Source organism: Stenella coeruleoalba (assembly GCF_951394435.1).
Source record: "Stenella coeruleoalba genome assembly, chromosome: 8".
NCBI lineage: Eukaryota > Metazoa > Chordata > Mammalia > Artiodactyla > Delphinidae > Stenella > Stenella coeruleoalba.
The window spans coordinates 23,457,683-23,473,380 of NC_137154.1; positions in this window are offsets into that span (position 1 = coordinate 23,457,683).

Below are 15,698 nucleotides of genomic sequence, written 5' to 3' on the forward strand. Positions count from 1 at the left end.
TTAGAGAAATGCAAATCAAAACTACAATGAAATATCACCTCATGCCAGTCAGACTGGCCATCATTAAAAAGTCTACAAATGACCAGTTCTGGAGAGGGTGTGGAGAAAGGGGAACCTTCCTACACTGTTGGTGAGAATGTAAATTGGTGCAGCCACTATGGAGAACAGTATGGAGGTTCCTTAAAAAGTAAAAATAGAGGTGCCGTGTGATCCAGCAATCCCATCCTGGGCGTATATCCGGAGAAAACCATAATTCAAACAGGCACATGCACCCCAATGTTCATAGCAGTACTATTTGCAATAGCCAAAATATGGAAGCATCCTAAATGTCCATCAACAGATGAACGGATAAAGAAGATGTGGCACATATATACAATGGAATACTACTTAGCCATAAGAAAGAATGAAATAATGCCATCTGCAGCAACATGAATGGACCTAGTGATTATCATACTAAGTGAAGTAAGTTAGAAAGGGAAACACAAACACCATATGATATGACTTATATGTGGAATCTAAAATGTTACACAAATGAACTTGTTTACAAAACAGAAAGAGACTCACAGACATAGAAGACAAATTTATGGTTACCAAAGGAGAAAGGGGGTGAGGGAGGGGTAAATTAAGAGTTTGGGATTAGCAGATACAAACTACTATATATAAAATAGGTAAACAACTAGGTCCTATTGTATAGCACAGGGAACTATATTCAATACCCTGTAATAAACCATAATGGAAAAGAATATGAAAAAGAATCTATATATGTATAACTGAATTACTTTGCTGTACACCAGAAACTAACATAACATTGTAAATCAACTATACTTCAATAAAAAAAGAAATAGAGTGTGCAAATGTTAATATTGACCAAATAAATAAGGTCTTATTTTCAACACATTGTTACAAATCCCAATAGAGTACAGTCTCTCTCTTTGTATATCTTTGTATTGAAAGAGGGCTGGAAGCATATGGGGTGAGATTATTGGTGATTTTTTTCCGAACAAGGCAATGAAGATCTAATGGAATTTTTATGCACAAAAGGAAGGTGGAAATCTTTAAAAAAAACTTTTAATTATAGAAAATTTCAATCATAAATATAAATAAACAGATAGTGAGAAAAGTATAATGAATTCCCATGTACACATCACCCAGCGTCAACAATTATCAAGTCATGGTCTATTTTATCTGTCTGCACCTCCTACTTCCTTCCTCACCACTGGATTATCTTGAAACAAATCCCAGACATCATGGCTTTTTATGTAAATATTTCAGAATGTGTCTCTAAAAGATAAAAGCTCTTTAAAATAACATAACCACAATATTATTATTACATTATGGGTGATTTAAAATTGTCTCGACTAGACGTTTGTATGCACATTATAAATATATATATATAACTTTTGAATCATAAAACGATCATATTTTAAAAACATATTAAGATGCAGTAAGCATACCTGGTGTCTTCAGGTGTGTGCACAAAAGATGCACACACACGTGCTGAGTGGCTTCCCCTCATCTCTAGAGAAACGCCCTGGTCCCGAGGGCAGTCTCTACCACACGCTGGTTGGAGCTGTTCTGCCTGCAGTAGAACTGGAAGGGAAATCCTGCCCATCTTCATCCCAGTCTGTGAGAAATGGGGCTGAGGGTGATCTGGTCCGATCTTACAAGTGCTGTAAGTGGTCCGGACAGGCGGCCTCTGGAAAGGGATGCGCAGGAGACTGTCAAACCTGAGAAGCAGGAGGCAGGACCACCAGGTGACATCCTGAGAGAAGGTCCAGTCAGCCTCTCTTCTGCCAGCCAGCTGATGCCCCAGCATCTGTCATCTAAACTTGTAAAGCCTTATCAGTCACTCTTGTTGCTGGGTCAATGAATTGAGAAGATCATTCTTCCCCAGCAAGTTTGGCTCAGGTGGATGTGGACGAGGAAAATTCTCAGGAAAAACCAGAGGGAAAACCCAGAAAGAGGCTGTACCTAAGACCTCGTTGGCTTTTGTTCCAATTGTACCAAATCTGGCTTCTCAGTAGCAACCACTGCCCCTTTCCCAGGCCAGATGGGGCCATGCCAGTGATAGTTGGCACTGGCAAGACATGGCCTGCTCTTATTCAAGAGTGGAAAACTTTCTTTATTCCGGCCTAGTCTTGTGGAGGAGGGGAACCCCCAGAACAGGGGGTCATGTATCTCCACCGACAAATCAACCAACAGTGGCATATGCATTGCCTCATCTCATGGAGAAATTGCCCCATGTCCCATGACCGGAGCTTGCTCCCCTCTACGTTGTATTCATGGTGCCCCTGTGCTAGGCAGAGGTGGGTGACGTCTGTGGGATGCACGGGAATGATGGGCATTCTATCGATTTCTCAGATACGTCTCATCTTTCTCACTCCCCCCTCTTTCTATCTTCTTTTAACTTCTGTTTTCCCCCTGACTTGTCTCCCTTTCACTTTCCCCCTTTCCTCCTCACATCCTCATTGTTCATCATCTCCCCAGTTTCCCTTCATTCCTACCTCTCGGCTGGCTTCCCCTCCCACCAACCACATTTATGCCTTTTCTTGAAACTTCAGTCTCGCTCCCACCACCTTGGTCTGCCCATCTGCCACCTTGTCAGCCGGGTTTTGTCCCTTTCTCTTTCCCCACCCACAGAGTGTTGGCCCCTGGCGGCCTGGTTTAGGTCTTTCATGTGTTTCCGTTCTCATCGCACGCAATCTGGAAACTAACCTTCAGAGCAGAGGATGGCTCTAGGGCACAGCCTGTTTTACGCTTCTCTCTTCCCTCGGGAAGCCAGGACAGGCTTCTCTGGTCCTTTGCTGGGGAGAAAGACAGAATGACCGGAAGTTAGCTCATGGGATAAACACGGAGGGCACAGAATATACTATACAGTCCCCATCTCCACGGGGAGAGAGATGGAAGACAAAGTCCCAGTTTTGTATAGAGCAGTCACTGGGAGAAGGGTGATTTCAGGATGTCTCAGTGACTTCCGTGCTGTAGGAATGGCTACTGCCACTTAGTGATAGAGAACCTGAGGATCAGGGAGGTTAAGTGTGGCCTGCCCATAGTCACACAGCAGTGGAGCCACTGACGGAACCTTGTCTGATGCCAAAGCCCTTGTTCTTTCTACTGCAATGAGGGCCTCTGTGGACTGAGGAAACTGGGTTACTGGCCTGCCTTTTCCTGTCTTAACCATTTGAGAAAGTCACTTACCACCCAACACCTCAGCATTTGTTTCTCTCTTTCCTGCCCTTTACTCATTTGCGTCTCATTTCCTCTAGAAAAGTTTATGGTCTTCACCTTCTCTCCCATGCCTTTCTCCACCCACGACTCAGTGATGTCACCAGTACTTTGGGCAGTCTGCAAAACCTCCCTGCTACATGGAGTTTCAGAATTCTAGCTGATTGGAGTCAGAATCAAAGTTTCCCTTCCCTGTGGGATGCTTATAGAAACCTGTGCTCAGGATTTCAGCGTCTGCCTCAAGTTAAAAGGACACCTAGGATCAGGCTAATACATGCAAGTCGGATGGAGCTCAGAAGTATCAAGCTCTCCCCAACATTCCCAGGGACGCTTCCCCCGCCAACAAACTAGCTGATGGTACAAGCATGTAGTTCTGCCTACAGCGCTCCATTCAGATCTGTTCTGCTTTTATTGACAAGGTAGTGCCTCTGCAACCCTGAAAATAATTTTGGTAAAAAGATTCTAAATCCCAATCTTTTTGTTATTAAAAGTTATTTTTGATATTTCTTTTTAGTTTTTGTTTGTTTGTTTTTGCAGTACGCGGGCCTCTCACTGTTGTGGCCTCTCCTGTTGCAGAGCACAGACTCCTGACGCGCAGGCTCAGCGGCCATGGCTCACGGGCCCAGCCGCTCCGCGGCATGTGGGATCTTCCCAGACCGGGGCACGAACCCGTGTCCCCTGCATCAGCAGGCGGACTCCCAAACACTGCGCCACCAGGGAAGCCTCCTTTTAGTTTTTGATCACACGTGCTCAGACTTTCTTTTTCCTACACTGTTTGCCATCACGGTGTACACACCATTTTCTCTTCTTCTTTGTTCCCTTAGCACTGAATTCTCTAGTGCTCATTTTTCAATGAGAGTTCCAGAATTACTCTTTTAAAATTATATCTAGCATTCCATTGATTGGATGTAGCATAATTTATTAAACTATTTCCTTGCTGATGTCCATGTAAGTTGCTTTGTCTGGTCACAATTATATCAAACATTCTAATGGAAATTCTTATACATGCTGCTTTTTGCTTCCATCAAATTTTTCCTCAGAAAATTTATCAGGAATGGGAATTGGTACTTGCTAGCTGTGTGACCTTGGACAAACTACTTCATCTCTCTAAGCCCCAATTTCCTCAAATGTAAAACAAAGCTAATATAATGCTTAATCCATAGGGCTGTGGTGAGGACTGAATAAAATAATGGAATAAAATAAAATAACATACATTCCATATATCTTAGCTGGTACTAGTACTGCTGCTGCCGTAACTGCTGCTACTACTAACACTATTTTTTCTGTACCTTTAGACTCAGCTGACTCAACATCATGTGGTTGAAACCCAGAATATTTTCTTAGAGGCAAACACAGCCTGGTTTGCAATCATCCAACAGGTCAAATTATTTTAGAACTTCTTATTTCATACACACCTCTCAGCCCTGCCACCTGTTCCTTACACACACCTCCTGTCTCTCCTGAGTCTGAGACTTTAGTCAAATCTCTGTCCTTACTTGATTTTTTTCTTAACATCTTTATTGGAGTATAATTGCTTTACAATGGTGTGTTAGTTTCTGCTGTATAACAAAGTGAATCAGCTATACATATACATATATCCCCATATCCCCTCCCTCTTGCGTCTCCCTCCCACCCTCCCTATCCCACCCCTCTAGGTGGTCACAAAGCACCAAGCTGATCTCCCGGTGCTATGCGGCTGCTTCCCACTAGCTATCTACCTTACGTTTGGTAGTGTATATATGTCCATGCCACTCTCTCACTTCGTCCCAGCTTACCCTTCCCCCTCCCTGTGTCCTCAAGTCCATTCTCTATGTCTGTCTTTATTCCTGTCCTGCCCCTAGGTTCTTCATAACCATTATTTTTTGTTAGATTCCATATATATGTGTTAGCATATGGTATTTGTTTTTCTCTTTCTGACTTACTTCACTCTGTATGGCAGTCTCTAGGTCCATCCACCTCACTACAAATAACTCAGTTTCGTTTATTTTTAGGGCCAAGTAATATCACATAGTATATATGTGCCACATCTTCTTTAACCATTCATCTGTCGATGGACACTTAGGTTGCTTCCAAGTCTTGGCTATTGTAAATAGAGCTGCAATGAACATCGTGGTACATGACTCTTTTTGAATTACGGTCTTCTCAGGGTATATGTCCGGTAGTGGGATTGCTGGGTCGTATGGTAGTTCTATTTTTAGTCTTTTAAGGACCCTCCATACTGTTCTCCATAGTGGCTGTATCAATTTACATTCCCACCAACAGTGCAACAGGGTTCCCTTTTCTCCACACCCTCTCCATCCTTTATTGTTCGTAGGCTCTTTAAAGACCTTTGTGAGACCTTGGCCCTCTTAACTTTGGAAAACATACTCCAGATCACAACAGGCATATTAAAACATTCCTGTCCCTCCATATCCTGCAGGAAATATAACATAGGAGCAGTAGACTAGTAGATGTAATGTGAGGTTTTGTATTAAATGAAATACTTAACAATTTTGATTTTGTGGTTTGGGTTAAGATTTAGGGGTCTAATGAATAATGTCTTTCATATTCCTTCCTGAGTTCAGAACTAAAGAAGAAATATATTCAGGAGACAGATAGATGGAGATCAAGATAGCAGCTTTATTACTAGGAAAAGCTGAAGAAAAGAATCTGTTTTAAATATGTGGTCAGAGAGAGCTTTCTAACACTGCCCTCTGAAGCGAACTTGCAGCATACCCTCCAAAAACCTTCAGGCTTCCTCCACTTGCCACAGAGTGGATGGAAGCCCAGAATGGTCCCTCGCTGCAGGGTCTGAAAGAGGGGAAGAGGGAGGGGCTGAGTGGAGAATGTTTGGTTTTTCTCCAAACTCACTGGCCAGAAAAGAGGGGGTAAAGGATGATCAGAGAGGCCAGGAGTATTTTTAGCTGAAATTCCTCCACATGAAAATATTGAGCCATTTGCAGCAACATGGATGGACCTAGAGATTATCACAGTAAGTGAAGTAAGTCCGACAGAGAAAGACAAGTATCATATGATATCACTTATATGTAGAATCTACAAAAAAGCGATACAAAGGAACTTATTTACAAAACAGAAATAGACTCACAGACATAGAAAACAAACTTATGGTTACCAAAGGGGAAGCAGGGGGAGGGATAAGTTAGGAATTTGGGATTAACAGATACAAACTATGACACATAAAACAGATAAACAACAAGGACCTACTGTATAGCACAGGGAACTATTTTCAATATTTTGTAATAGCTTATAATGGAAAAGAATGTGAAAAAGGACATATATGTGTGTGTATATATATATATATATGAATCACTTTGTTGTACACCTGAAACATTGTAAATCAACTACACTTCAATTAAAAAAAAAAAGAAAGAAACTATTGGGCCAGGGAATGACAGGTTTCTTTCTGGACCCAATATTTGTGTCTCATCATGTCCAGCTGACCTGCTGGACATAATGAGAACAGGTTCCATCTCACCATTTGCACCTTGTGCTGTATGTCTCACATACAATCTGTGGTTATGACCACATGGTTAGACCCACTCTCTCCTGCCTTCTCCCCTGACCTTCCCCTTAGCCCCTGGCCTAGTGTGGGCGCCCCTGACATGGAGATGCAGCTCTGACATTCATGGCTCTTGATTCATGTTTCACTTTGCTTTCCTGTCGATGTGTAATTCTGTCCACCATAGAATAAGATTAGGTCAGAAGCAAAAACAACAAACAAACAAAAACAAAAAAACAGAAAACCTAAAAGAAACAAATAAGCAAAACAAAACAATCCCAGTTGAAACTGGCCCAATTTACATTTGGGAAGCTTATTATTTCACATTACAACAAAGGAAAATGCTAATGTGGTATTAACAATGACTCAGTGATATAGAAACAAGTTTCCTTCTGCTCTGTCATCCCAGAATTCAGGCTTCATCCTAAAATTGGTCCCACCTGTGTTCCTAAGATCGATGCTGAAATTCCAGGCATCCCGTCCAGGAACCACCGCATCGAGAAAAAGAGAAGAGACCAAGCTGTCCCTGCTTTACTATTTTAGATGAGAAATCTTTTCTAAAATCCCCCTCACACTGTATTGGCCACTGTGAAACCAATCTCTAAGCAAGAGGCTAGAACCACCATTACTGTTTTAGACCTACTCATAGAGTTATGACCCAATAAGGTGGATACCCCAACAAAATCGGGCTCTGACAAAAGGAAAAGGAGAGAACGGATGTTGGGTAGGCGGCCAGACATGTGTGTTGTGCATCACTAGACATTTGTTTCAGTGGTTATGATTTTAAAGAACTAGTTTCCTTCTATTTCTCTGTTCTCATCTCTGAACCTCAATTTCCTCATCTGTCCTCTGCACCTTGCAAGGCTGCTGTGATGATCAAGTGAGATATCGTGTAAACTACAAAGTGCTGTGTAAACTTTGCTTCTGGTGAGCGTGGTGATCGTGAATGTGAGCTTTTCCACCACCACTGAGATGCAACTCATCGCAGACTTGAGCAGTTGTTTGCCAAGTTGGGGTAGTCCTTATAAGACTGAGAAGTGGAGACATCTCACCGTTGGGAAGAAAGTTCCTCTTTGACCTCCAAATAGAATGAAAAAATGGAAATAAAAAGCTAAAGCAGATTAAACAGAAAACACATGAAAAGATGCTCCATGTCACTAACCACTAGGGAAATGCAAATCAAAATCACAGTGAGACGTCACCTTAAACCCACTAGGATGGCTACTACAACAAGTGCTGGCAAGGGTGTGGGGACTTTGCAACCCTCACACACTGTTGGTGGGAAGGTAAAATGATGCAGCCACGATGGAAAACGGTATGGTGATTTCTCAAAAAACTCAAAATAGAATTACCATATGACCTAGCCATTCCACTCCTGGTTGTATAAGTAAAAGACTTGAAAGCAAGATCTTGAAGAAATATTTGCATACCCATGTTCATAGCAGCGCCATTCACAATAGCTAAAAGGTGGAAGCAACGCAAGTGTCCAATGGATGAATGGATAAGCAAAATGTGGTAGATGCATACAATGAAACATTTTTCCACCTTAAAAAGAAGGGAAGCTGTCACGTGCTGTGACGTGAATGAACTCTGAAACCATTAAGCTGAGTGAAATAAACCAATCATGGAAAGACAAATACTGTATGCTTCCACTTACGTGAGGCACCTAGAGTCGTCAAACCCATAGAGGTAGAAAGTAGAATGGCGGTTGCCGGCGGGGAGAGGGGAGGGGGGAATGGGCACTTGTTGTTTAGTGGGTAAAGAGTTTAAGTTTGGCAAGATGGAAAAGTCCTGGAGATTGGCTATATAACAATGCAAAGACACTTAATGCCATTGAGCTGTCCATTTATAAAGGGTTAAGATGATAAAATTCATGTTATGCGTTTTTTGCCACAGTAAAAGTTTTTCAAAATTAAAGTTTCAGAATATGCAGTGCTGGATAGTACAGAATGAAATAGGCACTCACCCCCAACCCATAAAGAGTTGATGGGACTTCAAATGGGCTTAGTTTTTGTGGATGATGGTTTGGTAACATCTGTCAAAATGAAAGGCAGAAGAGGGAGGAGGTCTATGGGACCTAAAAGAAGGGCCATTATATAATAGGCCCAAGTGGGACCCCAAGAACAGGAGTAGAGTCAGTGTCCAGAGACCGCCCAGCCTCTGCCCAGCACATGCCATTCGCAGCCAACATTAGGAAACTGAGCTAACCATCCCTTCTCAGTTGGGTGACCCATTCCACTGCAAAGGCCTCTACTTGCTATCCTTCTCCTGGTCATCAGGTAAAGGTTTTTTTAACCTGTCCTTTGCTGATCATCTGGATAGAACTGTCAGCTACCTATGCCCCAAGATTTTGCTAAACCCTGTCTTTATAACCCATATTAGGCAGAGTTCACTAACCAACAAACAATCTCAACACTTTAGTGTCTTAACACAATAGGACTTTATTGTGTTCTTATACGAGGTTCAATGCAGATGTTCTTGGTGGGGCAGCATTCCCGGGCAGTTCTCCTTCAAACAGTGACTCAGATATCCAGGTTTCTTGCCTCTGGTGGCTTGGCCATGCCTTAAAGCCCTCACAGAGTCTTCCACTTGGGCCTCTGCATTCAGCCAGACAGCAGAAGCTGCAGGGGTCATTTTAGGGGCCAGGCTTGAAAGTGGCAAACATCATTGCCACCCGTATTCTCTTGCCAAGAGGCAGGCAGTCCGGAGCCAGGGGAACTCCAGAAGCAGTTTGACCAGGGCTCCATGCTGTTTCTCTGTTCTTCTCTTGGTTCTCCTCTGCTCTGTGTTGACACTGCCCTCTTCATGGCCGTTCTCATGGCTACAAGATGGCTGCCAGCTGCATCCAGGGAACAGGTTGTTCACGTTGAAAGGGAGAGAGGAAAAAGAAGTTTCTCTCTCCCAGAAGCCCTGAGCAAATCTCTCCTCACATCTCACTGATGTGAAGTGGCTTAGGGCCGCCCAATCCTGAACCAATCAATGACAGGTGAACTACTATGAAGGGTATAAAGTAATTATAAAATAATCTACATGCCAGGTAGAGAGTCAACAATAGTGACTCCTGGCAGGTTTGGGCCAGCCTGTGGAAAATATTGAATCTCAACCTCAGGAATCTGTATATAAAGTAAAAGACATGGGGAACCATTGATTGTTCTTCCAGCAGGGGAGCAGATAGAACTAAGTTCAGGGCATAATTATTTGCATGTGTAGATCGGAAATAATCAAGCAGAGGGGAGTGGATGGGGAAGGGCCACGTGCCCGCTGCCACCATGTCTTCTTCTCCCCGCATCAATAATGGCTCCCAGAAGAAATGCTGCATTCACATCAGGTAGACATGACTGACGAGGTATGAAGTCAGTGGGAATGGAAAGGAGATCTTTGATGGAAGAAACAATCCGGAAAGAATTGACAAGATGACAGTAGACGGGGAAAGAAAACTTTTCAGTGATTCTGAAGTTGTCAATTTGGACGATTTTAATGTGTAGTGCCATGGATAGAAATACGGTCATCTAGGAGAATCAGCGAGGGGATTTTGAATCTGTAAATCAGATGGATGACTAATAATAATGATAAAAATAAAATGATGCTAGTAATAAAGTAAAAATAATTAATAATAAAAATTAGCATATATTGAGCAGTTGATATGTGTCAGTATTTCCTAAGGTACTTACTTAATATTTGCTAAGATGCCTCCTGTTGCTCTGATACATACGTATGCTTTCATGTACTCCTTACAACAATCCTATTATCACCCCCATTTCGTAGAGGAAGAAACTGAGGAATATAGTGGCAAAAGTACACAATTCAAGGTCATATAACTGGTACGTGGAGAAGGTAGGATCCAGCCCAGGCTATCTGACTCAGGACCCTATTCTTTCAGTCATTATAACAATAGCTAATATTTATTAAGCACATACTATATGACAGTACTCTACATATAGTCTCTTTAATGCTTACGAGTCAGCCTATAAAATCGGTTTCATAGATGAGGAAGCTGAGGTACAGAAAGGGTAAAAGACTTGCCCAGAGCAACCCAGCTAGTAAGTGGCAGAGGTGGGATTCAAACTGCAGTAGGCATAGCCCTAAAACACATGTTCTTTCCACGATGTGATGAAAAAGACAAATGCATCCTAGGACTGCAGGATCTATACACTTTGTCTCATCAATGATGGTTTAAACTTCTAGGTTGGGGACCAAGCCTCACATATCTGGGGTACACCCTTGGTGAGTACAGGACCTGGCACATAGATGTCCAGAACCAATAGAACTGTGAAGTCTCTGGAAATCTCTGCCTACAGAGAAAAAGCTGAAACTACGGTGGAAGGATTCTGACCAATGGAGGCATGAAATTCAAGGAGGCGGAAGAGCAGGGTCAGACAGTCCTGAGTCCAACTGCATTTGCTGGAGAGGCTTGGGCAAATTGCTTAACCTCTGAGCTTCCATGTCATCACCTGTAAAATGGGGATAATAATAGCGGCACCTCACTCTGGGGAGCAATCTAACGACGACTACCCATTATAAGAGGAAGCAAGTGAACATTTGGCTCCTAGCCCTAGCAAACGCTCATTACATGGTAGCAATGTTGCTATGATTGTTGTCATTGTTATTATTTCTACAAGGGAATGTGCCAGGGAAACGGTCCATGCCTCCGGGAGAAGGATTCTGCAGCTTATATTTTATAATGTTCCTGCCCCTTTGAAGCCTCCACACAGCAGTTGCCTTGGCCTCCAAAGTTTCGCGGCAGGATCTCTTCAAACCCAAATGACAAAAGCCAGCTGCTGCTCCAGGAGCAAAGGAGGGAGGGAAGGGGGGAGGGCAGTGGTGGGAAAAGGGAGGTGGAGAAGGCCTGCCCACCCAAGGTGTCTTCCCTAGGTCCTTCCCGGATCCCACTAGCTCTGCAGTGTGGCCCCAGCACTGGCTGGCACTGGCTTCCTGCCGGGTCACGTGGCTTGTATTTCAAGATGTAACTAGCAGCTGCTGGCTGCTGGTTCTGCCTACTAATACCATGACCAAGAAGTGGTGGAGCTGTGAGGTCAGCGCTGGCACCGGAGCAGCTGCCATCTCCCTGTCCACATGGGTGGGGCCAATGGGGAGGACCCAGCCCTGGGAACTATAGCACAGGGCACTGACTACCCCAGAGGGGCTTTCAGATCTTCCAGACGGAGACCCCCAGCTCGGCTCGCCTAGACCCAGACTCTGGCTTACTCACCAGGAAGAAGCAACTCCCGCTCAGCAGCATCGCTCCCAGAGTCTTCTGGAATCCTGTGAGTCTCCAGATGCTTAGTCATGGCACTTCAGAGCGGGCAGAGCCCTTAAACCAGCCATCCCGTTTCATAGGCGAAGAAACTGAGACCCAGAGGGGTGAAGTGACTCGTCTAAGATGGCCCATGAGTCAGGGCAGGGCTGGGCACGAACACTTGCTGCAAACAGCCAGCCTGGGGCTTTTCCATTACTCAAAACTACAGGGCCTGCCCTGGCACACTTAGCTCAAAAGGGCCGGATCCTGGGATCCAGTTGGGACCTGTGACCCAAACCAAGTGCTGAACACCTTTGAAAGAGGGCTTAGGGAAAACAAATAGTGAGGAAACAGGTTGGCAAAGAAAAATGTGCTCTGACAGAGATACGTGCTCACCCCTACTGTGTGAAATGAAGAAGAATCGGATTCCCCAGGCGCAGTTCATCCTATGTTCTCATTTGAATAAGGAGCACGTCGTGCACACGCTTGTGGACACAGAAAAAAGACTGGAAGGAAAAGTAAACCGGACTTACTTCCGGAAGACAGCGTTATGGATGGTTTTCATGTCTCTTGTCATCCATATTTTCTAACTTTTCTACTTTGGGGGTGTTTACTTCTGTAACAACAATATTAAAAGGATACAAAATGAATAGACAAGTGCCCGGGTCCCCGGTCACCCACGCTCAGTCAGGCTTGGCTTGTGGAAGATTCCAGAAGAGGCTGCACCCATTGCACAAGGAGGGGGCGTTTTCCTTTCTGGTGAAGCCTAAGCCAGCTCGGGCCTGAGGGCAGTAGTCACGGCGCGGCTTTGCTGCGGTCTGGGGCAGCAGCTCCGGCTTAGGGCCCCCCCAGGTCCCCCGTACGCACGAGGGAGGGAGGACCAGACAGCAGACCCCAGCCTCACAGCTGGCCCTGCAGAGCACGTGCCCACGGCCCGACGTGTGGAGAATGGGCAAGAGCCAGAAAAAGGCCAGGTGGCCCTCTGGGAGGTCTCCAGTCTCAGCCACGCCGTCTGGGAAAGCTCACGGCCTAGTGCTGTCTTTCAGACACGTAGGTGGCCCTCTGGGAGCTCCCAAGTCTGAGCCACGCCCTCCGGGAAAGCTCATGGCCTAGTGTTGTCTTTCAAACACATATATCTCACTGACATTTTTTTGCCACTTGCCTGCTACGGTGCCAATGTCCTCGAGACCAAGCCACCTTTCTGGGTTAGCCCGTGAGAGCTGCCTGCCAGCTAGACTTCCCAACCTCCTTCTCGAGGAGTACAGCCCAGGGAATGGTGGGTCTTGTCCCCAGGGCCACGGAGCTCAGGGACAGTTTTGTTTAGACAGAACACTGCCCCTATGCCACATACCGTCAGGACTACCGTGCCTGCCCAGTGCCCTGGCTGGGGCCCCCTGCTTCTTAGATATTAGCTAATTTATGCTTCCCCAAAGGGCCCAAATACCACAGGAAATGCCATCGTACATCGAAGGGGCACCTCCATGAGGACAGCTTCTCTTGTCCCATAAAGGGTGGGTCTTACACATCTTCACATGGTAGTGACAAATGCAGAGGCAGCCCAAACAATCAAGTCTGAGAGCACCATGGCTCTGCTCTCCTCTAGCCCATCTCCTGGGCTGGTTACCAAACATCCCAGGAGAAGTTGGAAGATCAAGTTACAGAGATTGGATCTTCATTCTGCCACCAACTGGCTGTGTGACCTGGGGAAAGTCACTTCACCTCTCTGAGCCTCACTTTTCCTCACCTATAAAACAGAATAATGATAACAGCTGATGCTTACATTACCCCTTGCTGCGTGCCAGATGATACTGCATGATGCCACATGTCACATCGGTCACTTATTTAGTCCTGACAGTTCTATGAGTAGGTACTATCATCACCCCATTTATGGGCAAAGAGAGCTGAGGCAGTGGGAGGGCAGGTGAGCTGCCCAGGTTCTGTAGCCGGTCAGAAGTGGGATTCAGGCAGTCTGTGTAGAGTCAAACAGGCGCATCACTTGAGTGCCTCAATAGCTACTGCGAGCCCTCAGGCTTTATAGCCAACCTGGGAGATTCAACTGAGATAGGGAATCTGAATGCTTTTCATGACAAGTTCTAAAATGACATGAACTCTTTTTATCTTGCAAGAACAGAAAGGGATAATGTTTCCAAATCTCTCGCCAGTGGTGGCATTTCAGAGACTGTGGCAACACCTGAACGGAAGGAGACATTCGTGGGTAACAGCGAGCCCTGCCTGGGTGGTTCTATTTCCTAGCTCTGCCAGGAGAAAGCAACCAGCTCTGCTCCCAAAGCCAGAGTGCTGTGTTATTGAGAGCTGTTCCCAGCTCACCCTTGACTGATAAACAGGAGTCACCTTTCTCCTCGGGTGATGGGGACACTCCGGCACCTTTCCCGCCCTGATGTGGGTCTCCACCCAGGCACTTCTCCCTGCCCCATCTTGTGGAGGAAGGGCCCCAGCTCCTCAGCCATGAGTGCTGTGTCCCAGGCTGCCGAGGACGCACCTGTGCTGTAGAGGTCTCCCCAGCTTCCCCCGCAGCCGGCCCTCAGCCCTCCCTTCTGCCTCTCACTCCCACATCGGCACAGGGATGAGTGGCAAGGGCTGGGAAGTCTGTGTCTTGTCTTTTAGTCTAATTAATACACATGAGGGCTCTTGCTTGGCTGGGAGGGTGGGGAGCTGGCACTAAAGATGCAGCACATGTGGTAAAGGGTTAACAGCCTGAGCTCCACAGTTGAAATTCCTCCATCACTTCCTGGCTGTGGAACCTTGAGTAAGTTACCTAACCTCTCTGTGCCTGTTTTCTAATGAGCAAAATGGAGGTTGTTGTAAAGATTCAGGGACCTGCAAAGAGCCTGTGATCATGCCTGGCATATACTAAGTGCTCAACAAACATGCACTATGATTATTTCTTTCCCTCTCTGCAACTACTTCAGATTAAGGTACCTCAAGAAGGTGACAGAAGCTTTTCCCACATGCTTTCATAATATCCTGCACCATAATGCATCCTTGATTCATCCGGTATGTGTTGAGGGCCTACTAAGTGCCAGGCACTGGTTAGATCTAGAGAATGCAAGGATCTAACACTCAGGGGGAGGGAGGAAGAAGACATATACACAGATAGTACACTGCAGCGGGGGTCGATGCTTTGAGACCCGTGGGCCCTGGGGAGGGAATCCTCCAACACTGGTGAGCCTGTGACGGTGGAGGGGGCAGGGGGCAGGGAAGACCTGCCAAAGGAGATAAACTTGAACTGAATCCTGAGTCATGCATAGGCCTCGCAGGAGCTGGGAGAGCATTGCAGACTGTGGGAAGGTGATGAGAGGGACAGCTCCGCGCATCCCGTCCACACAGCTGTCTTCGTGAGACTCCGTGGAGACCCAGCTTGGTCCTGAGCTTAGGGCCCAGGCATGGTCCATGGGGAAAGTGTGAAAGTTCCTCTTAGCAACTAACATCGAGATCGTGGCTGCCAGGACTGGACAGGGTTGGGGAGACAGCCAGAGCCACGGCTGGGAGGGAACGGAGAGAAAGTGAGAGTGCTGGGGGAAGGCCAGGGCCGTTCCATCCCAAGGCTGGCTCAGAGCGGCTCCGCCCTGAAGCCTGCTTACAGCCAAGGAGACTCCACAGGAACTGAGAGCAAGAAGGGACTGAAGAGAATAAGACCAACTTTCCCAGGTCTTCTGCGAAGGGAAAAGAACCAGCGGCGTTTGACTGGGAAAAGAGGGGGAACTTGTCCAGGGAGGT